The sequence below is a fragment of the Osmia lignaria genome, unplaced genomic scaffold, assembly GCF_051020975.1.
Source record: "Osmia lignaria lignaria isolate PbOS001 unplaced genomic scaffold, iyOsmLign1 scaffold0001, whole genome shotgun sequence".
Classification (NCBI taxonomy): Eukaryota; Metazoa; Arthropoda; class Insecta; order Hymenoptera; family Megachilidae; genus Osmia; species Osmia lignaria.
In genome coordinates this window covers 18,054,144-18,070,317 of record NW_027478158.1, presented here as the reverse complement: position 1 = coordinate 18,070,317, position 16,174 = coordinate 18,054,144, and positions in this window count along the sequence as shown.

Sequence of the window (16,174 nt, the reverse complement as noted above, 5' to 3'; positions counted from 1 at the left end):
GAAGAAATATCTCGAAATATGTCCGTCAGGCCCCTTCCCTTGAGATAAATCTGCAAATATCTCGGAAACGAAGCGAGCTATGGCAAAATGTTAAGAGACCGTTTTTGTAGAGAACTAAGTTTCCTACTTTTTATGTTCTATGATATTTTTTGATCAGATGCGTAGTTCTCGAGATATATCAAGATATTTAAAAGTTCCGAAGCCGCACCAACATAATAGAGATACAGAAACACCGTGGCCCCCTTCTTTGAGATAACTCTGCACTATTGCGAGCTGCAAATGCCACTTCCAGCTTAGCTGTGCAGAAGAAGAACAACAAGAAGAAGAAATATCTCGAAATATGTCCGTCAGGCCCCTTCCCTTGAGATATATCTGCAAATATCTCGGAAACGAAGCGAGCTATGGCAAAATGTTAAGAGAACTTTTTTGTAGAGAATTATGTTTCCTACAATTTATGTTCTATGATATTTTTTGATCAGAAGCGTAGTTTTCGAGATATATCGAGATATTTAAAAGTTCCGAAGCCGCACCAACATAATAGAGATACAGAAACACCGTGGCCCCTTTCTTTGAGATAACTCTGCACTAGTGCGAGCCGCAAATGCCACTTCCAGCTTAGCTGTGCAGAAGAAGAACAACAAGAAGAAGAAATATCTCGAAATATGTCCGTTAGGCCCCTTCCCTTGAGATAAACCTGCAAATATCTCGGAAACGAAGCGAGCTATGGCAAAATGTTAAGAGACCTTTTTTGTAGAGAATTAAGTTTCCTACTATTTATGTTCTATGATATTTTTTGATCAGATGCGTAGTTTTCGAGATATATCGAGATATTTAAAAGTTCCGAAGCCGCACCAACATAATAGAGATACAGAAACACCGTGGCCCCTTTCTTTGAGATAACTGTGCACTAGTGCGAGCCGCAAATGCCACTTCCAGCTTAGCTGTGCAGAAGAAGAACAACAAGAAGAAGAAATATCTCGAAATATGTCCGTCAGGCCCCTTCCCTTGAGATAAATCTGCAAATATCTCGGAAACGAAGCGAGCTATGGCAAAATGTTAAGAGACCTTATTTGTAGAGAATTATATTTCCTACAATTTATGTTCTACGATATTTTTTGATCAGAAGCGTAGTTTTCGAGATATATCGAGATATTTAAAAGTTCCGAAGCCGCACCAACATAATAGAGATACAGAAACACCGTGGCCCCTTTCTTTGAGATAACTGTGCACTAGTGCGAGCCGCAAATGCCACTTCCAGCTTAGCTGTGCAGAAGAAGAACAACAAGAAGAAGAAATATCCCGAAATAAGTCCGTCAGGCCCCTTCCCTTGAGATAAATCTGCAAATATCTCGGAAACGAAGCGAGCTATGGCAAAATGTTAAGAGACCTTTTTTGTAGAGAATTAAGTTTCCTACTTTTTATGTTCTATGATATTTTTTGATCAGATGCGTAGTTCTCGAGATATATCAAGATATTTAAAAGTTCCGAAGCCGCACCAACAGAATAGAGATACAGAAACACCGTGGCTCCTTTCTTTGAGATAACTCTGCACTATTGCGAGCTGGAAATGCCACTTCCAGTTTAGCTGTGCAGAAGAAGAACAACAAGAAGAAGAAATATCTCGAAATATGTCCGTTAGGCCCCTTCCCTTGAGATAAACCTGCAAATATCTCGGAAACGAAGCGAGCTATGGCAAAATGTTAAGAGACCTTTTTTGTAGAGAATTAAGTTTCCTACTTTTTATGTTCTATGATATTTTTTGATCAGATGCGTAGTTCTCGAGATATATCAAGATATTTAAAAGTTCCGAAGCCGCACCAACATAATAGAGATACAGAAACACCGTGGCCCCTTTCTTTGAGATAACTCTGCACTAGTGCGAGCCGCAAATGCCACTTCCAGCTTAGCTGTGCAGAAGAAGAACAACAAGAAGAAGAAATATCTGGAAATATGTCCGTTAGGCCCCTTCCCTTGAGATAAATCTGCAAATATCTCGGAAACGAAGCGAGCTATGGCAAAATGTTAAGAGACCTTTTTTGTAGAGAATTATGTTTCCTACTTTTTATGTTCTATGATATTTTTTGATCAGACGCGTAGTTCTCGAGATATATCAAGATATTTAAAAGTTCCGAAGCCGCACCAACATAATAGAGATACAGAAACACCGTGGCCCCTTTCTTTGAGATATCTCTGCACTATTGCGAGCTGCAAATGCCACTTCCAGCTTAGCTGCCCAGAAGAAGAACAACAAGAAGAAGAAATATCTCGAAATATGTCCGTCAGGCCCCTTCCCTTGAGATAAATCTGCAAATATCTCGGAAGCGAAGCGAGCTATGGCAAAATGTTGAGAGACCTTTTTTGTAGAGAATTAAGTTTCCTACTTTTTATGTTCTATGATATTTTTTGATCAGATGCGTAGTTCTCGAGATATACCAAGATATTTAAAAGTTCCGAAGCCGCACCAACATAATAGAGATACAGAAACACCGTGGCCCCTTTCTTTGAGATAACTCTGCACTAGTGCGAGCCGCAAATGCCACTTCCAGCTTAGCTGTGCAGAAGAAGAACAACAAGAAGAAGAAATATCTCGAAATATGCCCGTCAGGCCCCTTCCATTGAGATAAATCTGCAAATATCTCGGAAACGAAGCGAGCTATGGCAAAATGTTAAGAGACCTTTTTTGTAGAGAATTAAGTTTCCTACTTTTTATGTTCTATGATATTTTTTGATCAGATGCGTAGTTCTCGAGATATATCAAGATATTTAAAAGTTCCGAAGCCGCACCAACATAATAGAGATACAGAAACACCGTGGCCCCTTTCTTTGAGATAACTCTGCACTACTGCGAGCTGCAAATGCCACTTCCAGCTTAGCTGTGCAGAAGAAGAACAACAAGAAGAAGAAATATCTCGAAATATGTCCGTCAGACCCCTTCCCTTGAGATAAATCTGCAAATATCTCGGAAACGAAGCGAGCTATGGCAAAATGTTAAGAGACCTTTTTTGTAGAGAATTAAGTTTCCTACTTTTTATGTTTTATGATATTTTTTGATCAGATGCGTAGTTCTCGAGATATATCGAGATATTTAAAAGTTCCGAAGCCGCACCAACATAATAGAGATACAGAAACACCGTGGCCCCTTTCTTTGAGATAACTCTGCGCTAGTGCGAGCCGCAAATGCCACTTCCAGCTTAGCTGTGCCGAAGAAGAACAACAAGAAGAAGAAATATCTCGAAATATGTCCGTCAGGCCCCTTCCCTTGAGATAAATATGCAAATATCTCGGAAACGAAGCGAGCTATGGCAAAATGTTAAGAGACCTTTTTTGTAGAGAATTAAGTTTCCTACTTTTTATGTTCTATGATATTTTTTGATCAGATGCGTTGTTCTCGAGATATATCAAGATATTTAAAAGTTCCGAAGCCGCACCAACATAATAGAGATACAGAAACACCGTGGCCCCTTTCTTTGAGATAACTCTGCACTAGTGCGAGCCGCAAATGCCACTTCCAGCTTAGCTGTGCAGAAGAAGAACAACAAGAAGAAGAAATATCTCGAAATATGCCCGTCAGGCCCCTTCCATTGAGATAAATCTGCAAATATCTCGGAAACGAAGCGAGCTATGGCAAAATGTTAAGAGACCTTTTTTGTAGAGAATTAAGTTTCCTACTTTTTATGTTCTATGATATTTTTTGATCAGATGCGTAGTTCTCGAGATATATCAAGATATTTAAAAGTTCCGAAGCCGCACCAACATAATAGAGATACAGAAACACCGTGGCCCCTTTCTTTGAGATAACTCTGCACTACTGCGAGCTGCAAATGCCACTTCCAGCTTAGCTGTGCAGAAGAAGAACAACAAGAAGAAGAAATATCTCGAAATATGTCCGTCAGACCCCTTCCCTTGAGATAAATCTGCAAATATCTCGGAAACGAAGCGAGCTATGGCAAAATGTTAAGAGACCTTTTTTGTAGGGAATAAAGTTTCCTACTTTTTATGTTTTATGATATTTTTTGATCAGATGCGTAGTTCTCGAGATATATCGAGATATTTAAAAGTTCCGAAGCCGCACCAACATAATAGAGATACAGAAACACCGTGGCCCCTTTCTTTGAGATAACTCTGCGCTAGTGCGAGCCGCAAATGCCACTTCCAGCTTAGCTGTGCCGAAGAAGAACAACAAGAAGAAGAAATATCTCGAAATATGTCCGTCAGGCCCCTTCCCTTGAGATAAATATGCAAATATCTCGGAAACGAAGCGAGCTATGGCAAAATGTTAAGAGACCTTTTTTGTAGAGAATTAAGTTTCCTACTTTTTATGTTCTATGATATTTTTTGATCAGATGCGTTGTTCTCGAGATATATCAAGATATTTAAAAGTTCCGAAGCCGCACCAACATAATAGAGATACAGAAACACCGTGGCCCCTTTCTTTGAGATAACTCTGCACTATTGCGAGCTGCAAATGCCACTTCCAGCTTAGCTGTGCAGAAGAGGAACAACAAGAAGAAGAAATATCTCGAAATATGTCTGTCAGGCCCCTTCCCTTGAGATATATCTGCAAATATCTCGGAAACGAAGCGAGCTATGGCAAAATGTTCAGAGACCTTTTTTGTAGAGAATTAAGTTTCCTACTTTTTATGTTCTATGATATTTTTTGATCAGATGCGTAGTTCTCGAGATATATCGAGATATTTAAAAGGTCCGAAGCCGCACCAACATAATAGAGATACAGAAACACCGTGGCCCCTTTCTTTGAGATAACTCTGCACAATTGCGAGCTGCAAATGCCACTTCCAGCTTAGCTGTGCAGAAGAAGAACAACAAGAAGAAGAAATATCTCGAAATATGTCCGTCAGGCCCCTTCCCTTGAGATAAATCGGCAAGTATCTCGGAAACGAAGCGAGCTATGGCAAAATGTTAAGAGACCTTTTCTGTAGAGAATTAAGTTCTCTACTTTTTATGTTGCATGATATTTTTTGATCAGATGCGTAGTTCTCGAGATATATCAAGATATTTAAAAGTCCTGAAGCTGCACCAACTTAATAGAGATACAGAAACACCGTGGCCCCTTTCTTTGAGATAACTCTGCACTAGTGCGAGCCGCAAATGCCACTTCCAGCTTAGCTGTGCAGAAGAAGAACAACAAGAAGAAGAAATATCTGGAAATATGTCCGTTAGGCCCCTTCCCTTGAGATAAATCTGCAAATATCTCGGAAACGAAGCGAGCTATGGCAAAATGTTAAGAGACCTTTTTTGTAGAGAATTAAGTTTCCTACTTTTTATGTTCTATGATATTTTTTGATCAGATGCGTAGTTCTCGAGATATATCAAGATATTTAAAAGTCCTGAAGCTGCACCAACTTAATAGAGATACAGAAACACCGTGGCCCCTTTCTTTGAGATAACTCTGCACTAGTGCGAGCCGCAAATGCCACTTCCAGCTTAGCTGTGCAGAAGAAGAACAACAAGAAGAAGAAATATCTGGAAATATGTCCGTTAGGCCCCTTCCCTTGAGATAAATCTGCAAATATCTCGGAAACCAAGCGAGCTATGGCAAAATGTTAAGAGACCTTTTTTGTAGAGAATTAAGTTTCCTACTTTTAAGTTCTATGATATTTTTTGATCAGATGCGTAGTTCTCGAGATATACCAAGATATTTAAAAGTTCCGAAGCCGCACCAACATAATAGAGATACAGACACCGTGGCCCCTTTCTTTGAGATAACTCTGCACTATTGCGAGCTGCAAATGCCACTTCCAGCTTAGCTGTGCAGAAGAAGAACAACAAGAAGAAGAAATATCTCGAAATATGTCCGTCAGGCCCCTTCCCTTGAGATAAATCTGCAAATATCTCGGAAACGAAGCGAGCTATGGCAAAATGTTAAGAGACGTTTTTTGTAGAGAATTACGTTTCCTACAATTTATGTTCTATGATATTTTTTGATCAGAAGCGTAGTTTTCGAGATATATCGAGATATTTAAAAGTTCCGAAGCCGCACCAACATAATAGAGATACAGAAACACCGTGGCCCCTTTCTTTGAGATAACTCTGCACCAGTGCGAGCCGCAAATGCCACTTCCAGCTTAGCTGTGCAGAAGAAGAACAACAAGAAGAAGAAATATCTCGAAATATGTCCGTCAGGCCCCTTCCCTTGAGATAAATCTGCAAATATCTCGGAAACGAAGCGAGCTATGCCAAAATGTTAAGAGACCTTATTTGTAGAGAATTAAGTTTCCTACTTTTTATGTTCTATGATATTTTTTGATCAGATGCGTAGTTCTCGAGATATATCGAGATATTTAAAAGTTCCGAAGCCGCACCAACATAATAGAGATACAGAAACACCGTGGCCCCTTTCTTTGAGATAACTCTGCACAATTGCGAGCTGCAAATGCCACTTCCAGCTTAGCTGTGCAGAAGAAGAACAACAAGAAGAAGAAATATCTCGAAATATGTCCGTCAGGCCCCTTCCCTTGAGATAAATCGGCAAGTATCTCGGAAACGAAGCGAGCTATGGCAAAATGTTAAGAGACCTTTTCTGTGGAGAATTAAGTTTTCTACTTTTTATGTTCCATGATATTTTTTGATCAGATGCGTAGTTCTCGAGATATATCAAGATATTTAAAAGTTCCGAAGCCGCACCAACATAATAGAGATACAGAAACACCGTGGCCCCTTTCTTTGAGATAACTCTGCACTATTGCGAGCTGAAAATGCCACTTCCAGCTTAGCTGTGCAGAAGAAGAACAACAAGAAGAAGAAATATCTCGAAATATGTCCGTCAGGCCCCTTCCCTTGAGATAAATCTGCAAATATCTCGGAAACGAAGCGAGCTATGGCAAAATGTTAAGAGACCTTTTCTGTAGAGAATTAAGTTTTCTACTTTTTATGTTCCATGATATTTTTTGATCAGATGCGTAGTTCTCGAGATATATCAAGATATTTAAAAGTCCTGAAGCTGCACCAACTTAATAGAGATACAGAAACACCGTGGCCCCTTTCTTTGAGATAACTCTGCACTAGTGCGAGCCGCAAATGCCACTTCCAGCTTAGCTGTGCAGAAGAAGAACAACAAGAAGAAGAAATATCTCGAAATATGTCCGTCAGGCCCCTTCCCTTGAGATAAATCTGCAAATATCTCGGAAACGAAGCGAGCTACGGCAAAATGTTCAGGGACCTTTTTTGTAGAAAATTAGGTTTCCTACTTTTTATGTTCTATGATATTTTTTTATCAGATGCGTAGTTCTCGAGATATATCAAGATATTTAAAAGTCCTGAAGCTGCACCAACTTAATAGAGATACAGAAACACCGTGGCCCCTTTCTTTGAGATAACTCTGCACTAGTGCGAGCCGCAAATGCCACTTCCAGCTTAGCTGTGCAGAAGAAGAACAACAAGAAGAAGAAATATCTGGAAATATGTCCGTTAGGCCCCTTCCCTTGAGATAAATCTGCAAATATCTCGGAAACGAAGCGAGCTATGGCAAAATGTTAAGAGACCTTTTTTGTAGAGAATTAAGTTTCCTACTTTTTATGTTCTATGATATTTTTTGATGAGATGCGTAGTTCTCGAGATATGCCAAGATATTTAAAAGTTCCGAAGCCGCACCAACATAATAGAGATACAGAAACACCGTGGCCCGTTTCTTTGAGATAACTCTGCACTATTGCCAGCTGCAAATGCCACTTCCAGCTTAGCTGTGCAGAGGAAGAACAACAAGAAGAAGAAATATCTCGAAATATGTCCGTCAGGCCAGTTCCTTTGAGCTGAATCTGCAAATATCTCGGAAACGAAGCGAGCTATGGCAAAATGTTAAGAGACGTTTTTTGTAGAGAATTATGTTTCCTACAATTTATGTTCAATGATATTTTTTGATCAGAAGCGTAGTTTTCGAGATATATCGAGATATTTAAAAGTTCCGAAGCCGCACCAACATAATAGAGATACAGAAACACCGTGGCCCCTTTCTTTGAGATAACTCTGCACTAGTGCGAGCCGCAAATGCCACTTCCAGCTTAGCTGTGCAGAAGAGGAACAACAAGAAGAAGAAATATCTCGAAATATGTCCGTCAGGCCCCTTCCCTTGAGATAAATCTGCACATATCTCGGAAACGAAGCGAGCTATGGCAAAATGTTAAGAGACGTTTTTTGTAGAGAATTATGTTTTCTACAATTTATGTTCTATGATATTTTTTGATCAGAAGCGTAGTTTTCGAGATATATCGAGATATTTAAAAGTTCCGAAGCCGCACCAACATAATAGAGATACAGAAACACCGTGGCCCCTTTCTTTGCGATAACTCTGCACTATTGCGAGCTGCAAATGCCACTTCCAGCTTAGCTGTGCAGAGGAAGAACAACAAGAAGAAGAAATATCTCGAAATATGTCCGTCAGGCCAGTTCCTTTGAGCTGAATCTGCAAATATCTCGGAAACGAAGCGAGCTATGGCAAAATGTTAAGAGACCTTTTTTGTAGAGAATTAAGTTTCCTACTTTTTATGTTCTATGATATTTTTTGATCAGATGCGTTGTTCTCGAGATATATCAAGATATTTAAAAGTTCCGAAGCCGCACCCACATAATAGAGATACAGAAACACCGTGGCCCCTTTCTTTGAGATAACTCTGCACTATTGCGAGCTGCAAATGCCACTTCCAGCTTAGCTGTGCAGAAGAAGAACAACAAGAAGAAGAAATATCTCGAAATATGTCTGTCAGGCCCCTTCCCTTGAGATATATCTGCAAATATCTCGGAAACGAAGCGAGCTATGGCAAAATGTTAAGAGACCTTTTTTGTAGAGAATTATGTTTCCTACTTTTTATGTTCTATGATATTTTTTGATCAGACGCGTAGTTCTCGAGATATATCAAGATACTTAAAAGTTCCGAAGCCGCACCAACATAATAGAGATACAGAAACACCGTGGCCCCTTTCTTTGAGATATCTCTGCACTATTGCGAGCTGCAAATGCCACTTCCAGCTTAGCTGCGCAGAAGAAGAACAACAAGAAGAAGAAGTATCTCGAAATATGTCCGTCAGGCCCCTTCCCTTGAGATAAATCTGCAAATATCTCGGAAACGAAGCGAGCTATGGCAAAATGTTAAGAGACCTTTTTTGTAGAGAATTAAGTTTCCTACTTTTTATGTTCTATGATATTTTTTGATCAGATGCGTAGTTCTCGAGATATACCAAGATATTTAAAAGTTCCGAAGCCGCACCAACATAATAGAGATACAGAAACATCGTGGCCCCTTTCTTTGAGATAACTCTGCACTATTGCGAGCTGCAAATGCCACTTCCAGCTTAGCTGTGCAGAGGAAGAACAACAAGAAGAAGAAATATCTCGAAATATGTCCGTCAGGCCAGTTCCTTTGAGCTGAATCTGCAAATATCTCGGAAACGAAGCGAGCTATGGCAAAATGTTAAGAGACCTTTTTTGTAGAGAATTAAGTTTCCTACAATTTATGTTCTATGATATTTTTTGATCAGAAGCGTAGTTTTCGAGATATATCGAGATATTTAAAAGTTCCGAAGCCGCACCAACATAATAGAGATACAGAAACACCGTGGCCCCTTTCTTTGAGATAACTCTGCACTATTGCGAGCTGCAAATGCCACATCCAGCTTAGCTGTGCAGAAGAAGAACAACAAGAAGAAGAAATATCTCGAAATATGTCTGTCAGGCCCCTTCCCTTGAGATATATCTGCAAATATCTCGGAAACGAAGCGAGCTATGGCAAAATGTTGAGAGACCTTTTTTGTAGAGAATTAAGTTTCCTACTTTTTATGTTCTATGATATTTTTTGATCGGATGCGTAGTTCTCGAGATATATCAAGATATTTAAAAGTTCCGAAGCCGCACCAACATAATAGAGATACAGAAACACCGTGGCCCCTTTCTTTGAGATAACTCTGCACTATTGCGAGCTGCAAATGCCACTTTCAGCTTAGCTGTGCAGAGGAAGAACAACAAGAAGAAGAAATATCTCGAAATATGTCCGTCAGGCCAGTTCCTTTGAGCTGAATCTGCAAATATCTCGGAAACGAAGCGAGCTATGGCAAAATGTTAAGAGACGTTTTTTGTAGAGAATTATGTTTCCTACAATTTATGTTCTATGATATTTTTTGATCAGAAGCGTAGTTCTCGAGATATATCGAGATATTTAAAAGTTCCGAAGCCGCACCAACATAATAGAGATACAGAAACACCGTGGCCCCTTTCTTTGAGATAACTCTGCGCTAGTGCGAGCCGCAAATGCCACTTCCAGCTTAGCTGTGCAGAAGAAGAACAACAAGAAGAAGAAATATCTCGAAATATGTCCGTCAGGCCCCTTCCCTTGAGATAAATATGCAAATATCTCGGAAACGAAGCGAGCTATGGCAAAATGTTAAGAGACCTTTTTTGTAGAGAATTAAGTTTCCTACTTTTTATGTTCTATGATATTTTTTGATCAGATGCGTTGTTCTCGAGATATATCAAGATATTTAAAAGTTCCGAAGCCGCACCAACATAATAGAGATACAGAAACACCGTGGCCCCTTTCTTTGAGATAACTCTGCACTATTGCGAGCTGCAAATGCCACTTCCAGCTTAGCTGTGCAGAAGAAGAACAACAAGAAGAAGAAATATCTCGAAATATGTCTGTCAGGCCCCTTCCCTTGAGATATATCTGCAAATATCTCGGAAACGAAGCGAGCTATGGCAAAATGTTGAGAGACCTTTTTTGTAGAGAATTAAGTTTCCTACTTTTTATGTTCTATGATATTTTTTGATCAGAAGCGTAGTTTTCGAGATATATCGAGATATTTAAAAGTTCCGAAGCCGCCCCAACATAATAGAGATACAGAAACACCGTGGCCCCTTTCTTTGAGATAACTCTGCACTATTGCGAGCTGCAGATGCCACTTCCAGCTTAGCTGTGCAGAGGATGAACAACAAGAAGAAAAAATATCTCGAAATATGTCCGTCAGGCCAGTTCCTTTGAGATGAATCTGCAAATATCTCGGAAACGAAGCGAGCTATGGCAAAATGTTAAGAGACCTTTTTTGTAGAGAATAATGTTTCCTACAATTTACCTTCTATGATATTTTTTGATCAGAAGCGTAGTTCTCGAGATATATCAAGATATTTAAAAGTTCCGAAGACGCACCAACATAATAGAGATACAGAAACACCGTGGCCCCTTTCTTTGAGATAACTCTGCACTATTGCGAGCTGTAAATGCCACTTCCAGTTTAGCTGTGAAGAAGAAGAACAACAATAAGAAGAAATATCTCGAAATATGTCCGTCAGGCCCCTTCCCTTGAGATATATCTGCAAATATCTCGGAAACGAAGCGAGCTATGGCAAAATGTTGAGAGACCTTTTTTGTAGAGAATTATGTTTCCTACAATTTATGTTCTATGATATTTTTTGATCAGAAGCGTAGTTTTCGAGATATATCGAGATATTTAAAAGTTCCGAAGCCGCCCCAACATAATAGAGATACAGAAACACCGTGGCCCCTTTCTTTGAGATAACTCTGCACTATTGCGAGCTGCAGATGCCACTTCCAGCTTAGCTGTGCAGAGGAAGAACAACAAGAAGAAAAAATATCTCGAAATATGTCCGTCAGGCCAGTTCCTTTGAGCTGAATCTGCAAATATCTCGGAAACGAAGCGAGCTATGGCAAAATGTTAAGAGACGTTTTTTGTAGAGAATTATGTTTCCTACAATTTATGTTCTATGATATTTTTTGATCAGAAGCGTAGTTTTCGAGATATATCGAGATATTTAAAAGTTCCGAAGACGCACCAACATAATAGAGATACAGAAACACCGTGGCCCCTTTCTTTGAGATAACTCTGCGCTATTGCGAGCTGGAAATGCCACTTCCAGTTTAGCTGTGCAGAAGAAGAACAACAAGAAGAAGAAATATCTCGAAATATGTCCGTCAGGCCCCTTCCCTCGAGATAAATCTGCAAATATCTCGGAAACGAAGCGAGCTATGGCAAAATGTTAAGAGACCTTTTTTGTAGAGAATTAAGTTTCCTACTTTTTATGCTCTATGATATTTTTTGATCGGATGCGTAGTTCTCGAGATATATCAAGATATTTAAAAAATCCGAAGCCGCACCAACATAATAGAGATACAGAAACACCGTGGCCCCTTTCTTTGAGATAACTCTGCACTATTGCGAGCTGCAAATGCCACTTCCAGCTTAGCTGTGCAGAAGAAGAACAACAAAAAGAAGAAATATCTCGAAATATGTCCGTCAGGCCCCTTCCCTTGAGATAAATCTGCAAATATCTCGGAAACGAAGCGAGCTATGGCAAAATGTTAAGAGACCTCTTTTGTAGAGAATTAAGTTTCCTACTTTTTATGTTCTATGATATTTTTCGATCAGATGCGTAGTTCTCGAGATATATCGAGATATTTAAAAGTTCCGAAGCCGCACCAACATAATAGAGATACAGAAACACCGTGGCCCCTTTCTTTGAGATAACTCTGCACTATTGCGAGCTGCAAATGCCACTTCCAGCTTAGCTGTGCAGAAGAAGAACAACAAGAAGAAGAAATATCTGGAAATATGTCCGTCAGGCCCCTTCCCTTGAGATAAATCTGCAAATATCTCGGAAACGAAGCGAGCTATGGCAAAATGTTAAGAGACCTTTTTTGTAGAGAATTAAGTTTCCTACTTTTTATGTTCTATGATATTTTTTGATCAGATGCGTAGTTCTCGAGATATATCAAGATATCTAAAAGTTCCGAAGCCGCACCAACATAATAGAGATACAGAAACACCGTGGCCCCTTTCTTCGAGATAACTCTGCACTATTGCGAGCTGCAAATGCCACTTCCAGCTTAGCTGTGCAGAAGAAGAACAACAAGAAGAAGAAATATCTCGAAATATGTCCGTCAGGCCCGTTCCTTTGAGCTGAATCTGCAAATATCTCGGAAACGAAGCGAGCTATGGCAAAATGTTAAGAGACGTTTTTTGTAGAGAATTATGTTTCGTACAATTTATGTTCTATGATATTTTTTGATCAGAAGCGTAGTTTTCGAGATATATCGAGATATTTAAAAGTTCCGAAGCCGCACCAACATAATAGAGATACAGAAACACCGTGGCCCCTTTCTTTGAGATAACTCTGCACGATTGCGAGCTGGAAATGCCACTTCCAGTTTAGCTGTGCAGAAGAAGAACAACAAGAAGAAGAAATATCTCGAAATATGTCCATCAGGACCCTTCCCTTGAGATAAATCTGCAAATATCTCGGAAACGAAGCGAGCTATGGCAAAATGTTAAGAGACCTTTTTTGTAGAGAATTAAGTTTGCTACTTTTTATGTTCGATGATATTTTTTGATCAGATGCGTAGTTCTCGAGATATATCAAGATATTTAAAAGTTCCGAAGCTGCTCCAACATAATAGAGGTACAGAAACACCGTGGCCTCTTTCTTTGAGATAACTCTGCACTATTGCGAGCTGCAAATGCCACTTCGAGCTTAGCTGTGCAGAAGAAGAACAACAAGAAGAAGAAATATCTCGAAATATGTCCGTCAGGCCCCTTCCCTTGAGATATATCTGCAAATATCTCGGAAACGAAGCGAGCCATGGCAAAATGTTAAGAGACCGTTTTTGTAGAGAATTAAGTTTCCTACTTTTTATGTTGTATGATATTTTTTGATCAGACGCGTAGTTCTCGAGATATATCAAGATATTTAAAAGTTCCGAAGCCGCACCAACATAATAGAGATACAGAAACACCGTGGCCCCTTTCTTTGAGATAACTCTGCACTATTGCGAGCTGCAAATGCCACTTCCAGCTAAGCTGTGCAGAAGAAGAACAGCAAGAAGAAGAAATATCTCGAAATATGTCCGTCAGGCCCCTTCACTTGAGATAAATCTGCAAATATCTCGGAAACGAAGAGAGCTATGGCAAAATGTTAAGAGACCTTTTTTGTAGAGAATTAAGTTTCCTACTTTTCATGTTCTATGATATTTTTTGATCAGATGCGTAGTTCTCGAGATATATCAAGATATTTAAAAGTTCCGAAGCCGCACCAACATAATAGAGATACAGAAACACCGTGGCCCCTTTCTTTGAGATAACTCTGCACTATTGCGAGCTGTAAATGCCACTTCCAGTTTAGCTGTGCAGAAGAAGAACAACAAGAAGAAGAAATATCTCGAAATATGTCCGTCAGGCCCCTTCCCTTGAGATATATCTGCAAATATCTCGGAAACGAAGCGAGCTATGGCAAAATGTTAAGAGACCTTTTTTGTAGAGAATTATGTTTCCTACAATTTATGTTCTATGATATTTTTTGATCAGAAGCGTAGTTTTCGAGATATATCGAGATATTTAAAAGTTCCGAAGCCGCCCCAACATAATAGAGATACAGAAACACCGTGGCCCCTTTCTTTGAGATAACTCTGCACTATTGCGAGCTGCAGATGCCACTTCCAGCTTAGCTGTGCAGAGGAAGAACAACAAGAAGAAAAAATATCTCGAAATATGTCCGTCAGGCCAGTTCCTTTGAGCTGAATCTGCAAATATCTCGGAAACGAAGCGAGCTATGGCAAAATGTTAAGAGACGTTTTTTGTAGAGAATTATGTTTCCTACAATTTATGTTCTATGATATTTTTTGATCAGAAGCGTAGTTTTCGAGATACATCGAGATATTTAAAAGTTCCGAAGACGCACCAACATAATAGAGATACAGAAACACCGTGGCCCCTTTCTTCGAGATAACTCTGCGCTAGTGCGAGCCGCAAATGCCGCTTCCAGCTTAGCTGTGCAGAAGAAGAACAACAAGAAGAAGAAATATCTCGAAATATGTCCGTCAGGCCCCTTCCCTCGAGATAAATCTGCAAATATCTCGGAAACGAAGCGAGCTATGGCAAAATGTTAAGAGACCTTTTTTGTAGAGAATTAAGTTTCCTACTTTTTATGCTGTATGATATTTTTTGATCGGATGCGTAGTTCTCGAGATATATCAAGATATTTAAAAAATCCGAAGCCGCACCAACATAATAGAGATACAGAAACACCGTGGCCCCTTTCTTTGAGATAACTCTGCACTATTGCGAGCTGCAAATGCCACTTCCAGCTTAGCTGTGCAGAAGAAGAACAACAAAAAGAAGAAATATCTCGAAATATGTCCGTCAGGCCCCTTCCCTTGAGATATATCTGCAAATATCTCGGAAACGAAACGAGCTATGGCAAAATGTTAAGAGACCATTTTTGTAGAGAATTATGTTTCCTACAATTTATCTTCTATGATATTTTTCAATCAGAAGCGTAGTTTTCGAGATATATCGAGATATTTAAAAGATCCGAAGCCGCACCAACATAATAGAGATACAGAAACACCGTGGCCCCTTTCTTTGAGATAACCCTGCACTAGTGCGAGCCGCAAATGCCGCTTCCAGCTTAGCTGTGCAGAAGAAGAACAACAAGAAGAAGAAATATCTCGAAATATGTCCGTCAGACCCCTTCCCTTGAGATGAATCTGCAAATATCTCGGAAACGAAGCGAGCTATGGCAAAATGTTAAGAGAGCTTTTTTGTAGAGAATAATGTTTCCTACAATTTACGTTCTATGATATTTTTTGATCAGAAGCGTAGTTCTCGAGATATATCAAGATATTTAAAAGTTCCGAAGACGCACCAACATAATAGAGATACAGAAACACCGTGGCCCCTTTCTTTGAGATAACTGGGCACTAGTGCGAGCCGCAAATGCCACTTCCAGCTTAGCTGTGCAGAAGAAGAACAACAAGAAGAAGAAATATCTCGAAATATGTCCATCAGGCCCCTTCCCTTGAGATATATCTGCAAATATCTCGGAAACGAAGCGAGCCATGGCAAAATGTTAAGAGACCGTTTTTGTAGAGAATTAAGTTTCCTACTTTTTATGTTGTATGATATTTTTTGATCAGACGCGTAGTTCTCGAGATATATCAAGATATTTAAAAAATCCGAAGCCGCACCAACATAATAGAGATACAGAAACACCGTGGCCCCTTTCTTTGAGATAACTCTGCACTATTGCGAGCTGCAAATGCCACTTCCAGCTTAGCTGTGCAGAAGAAGAACAACAAAAAGAAGAAATATCTCGAAATATGTCCGTCAGGCCCCTTCCCTTGAGATAAATCTGCAAATATCTCGGAAACGAAGCGAG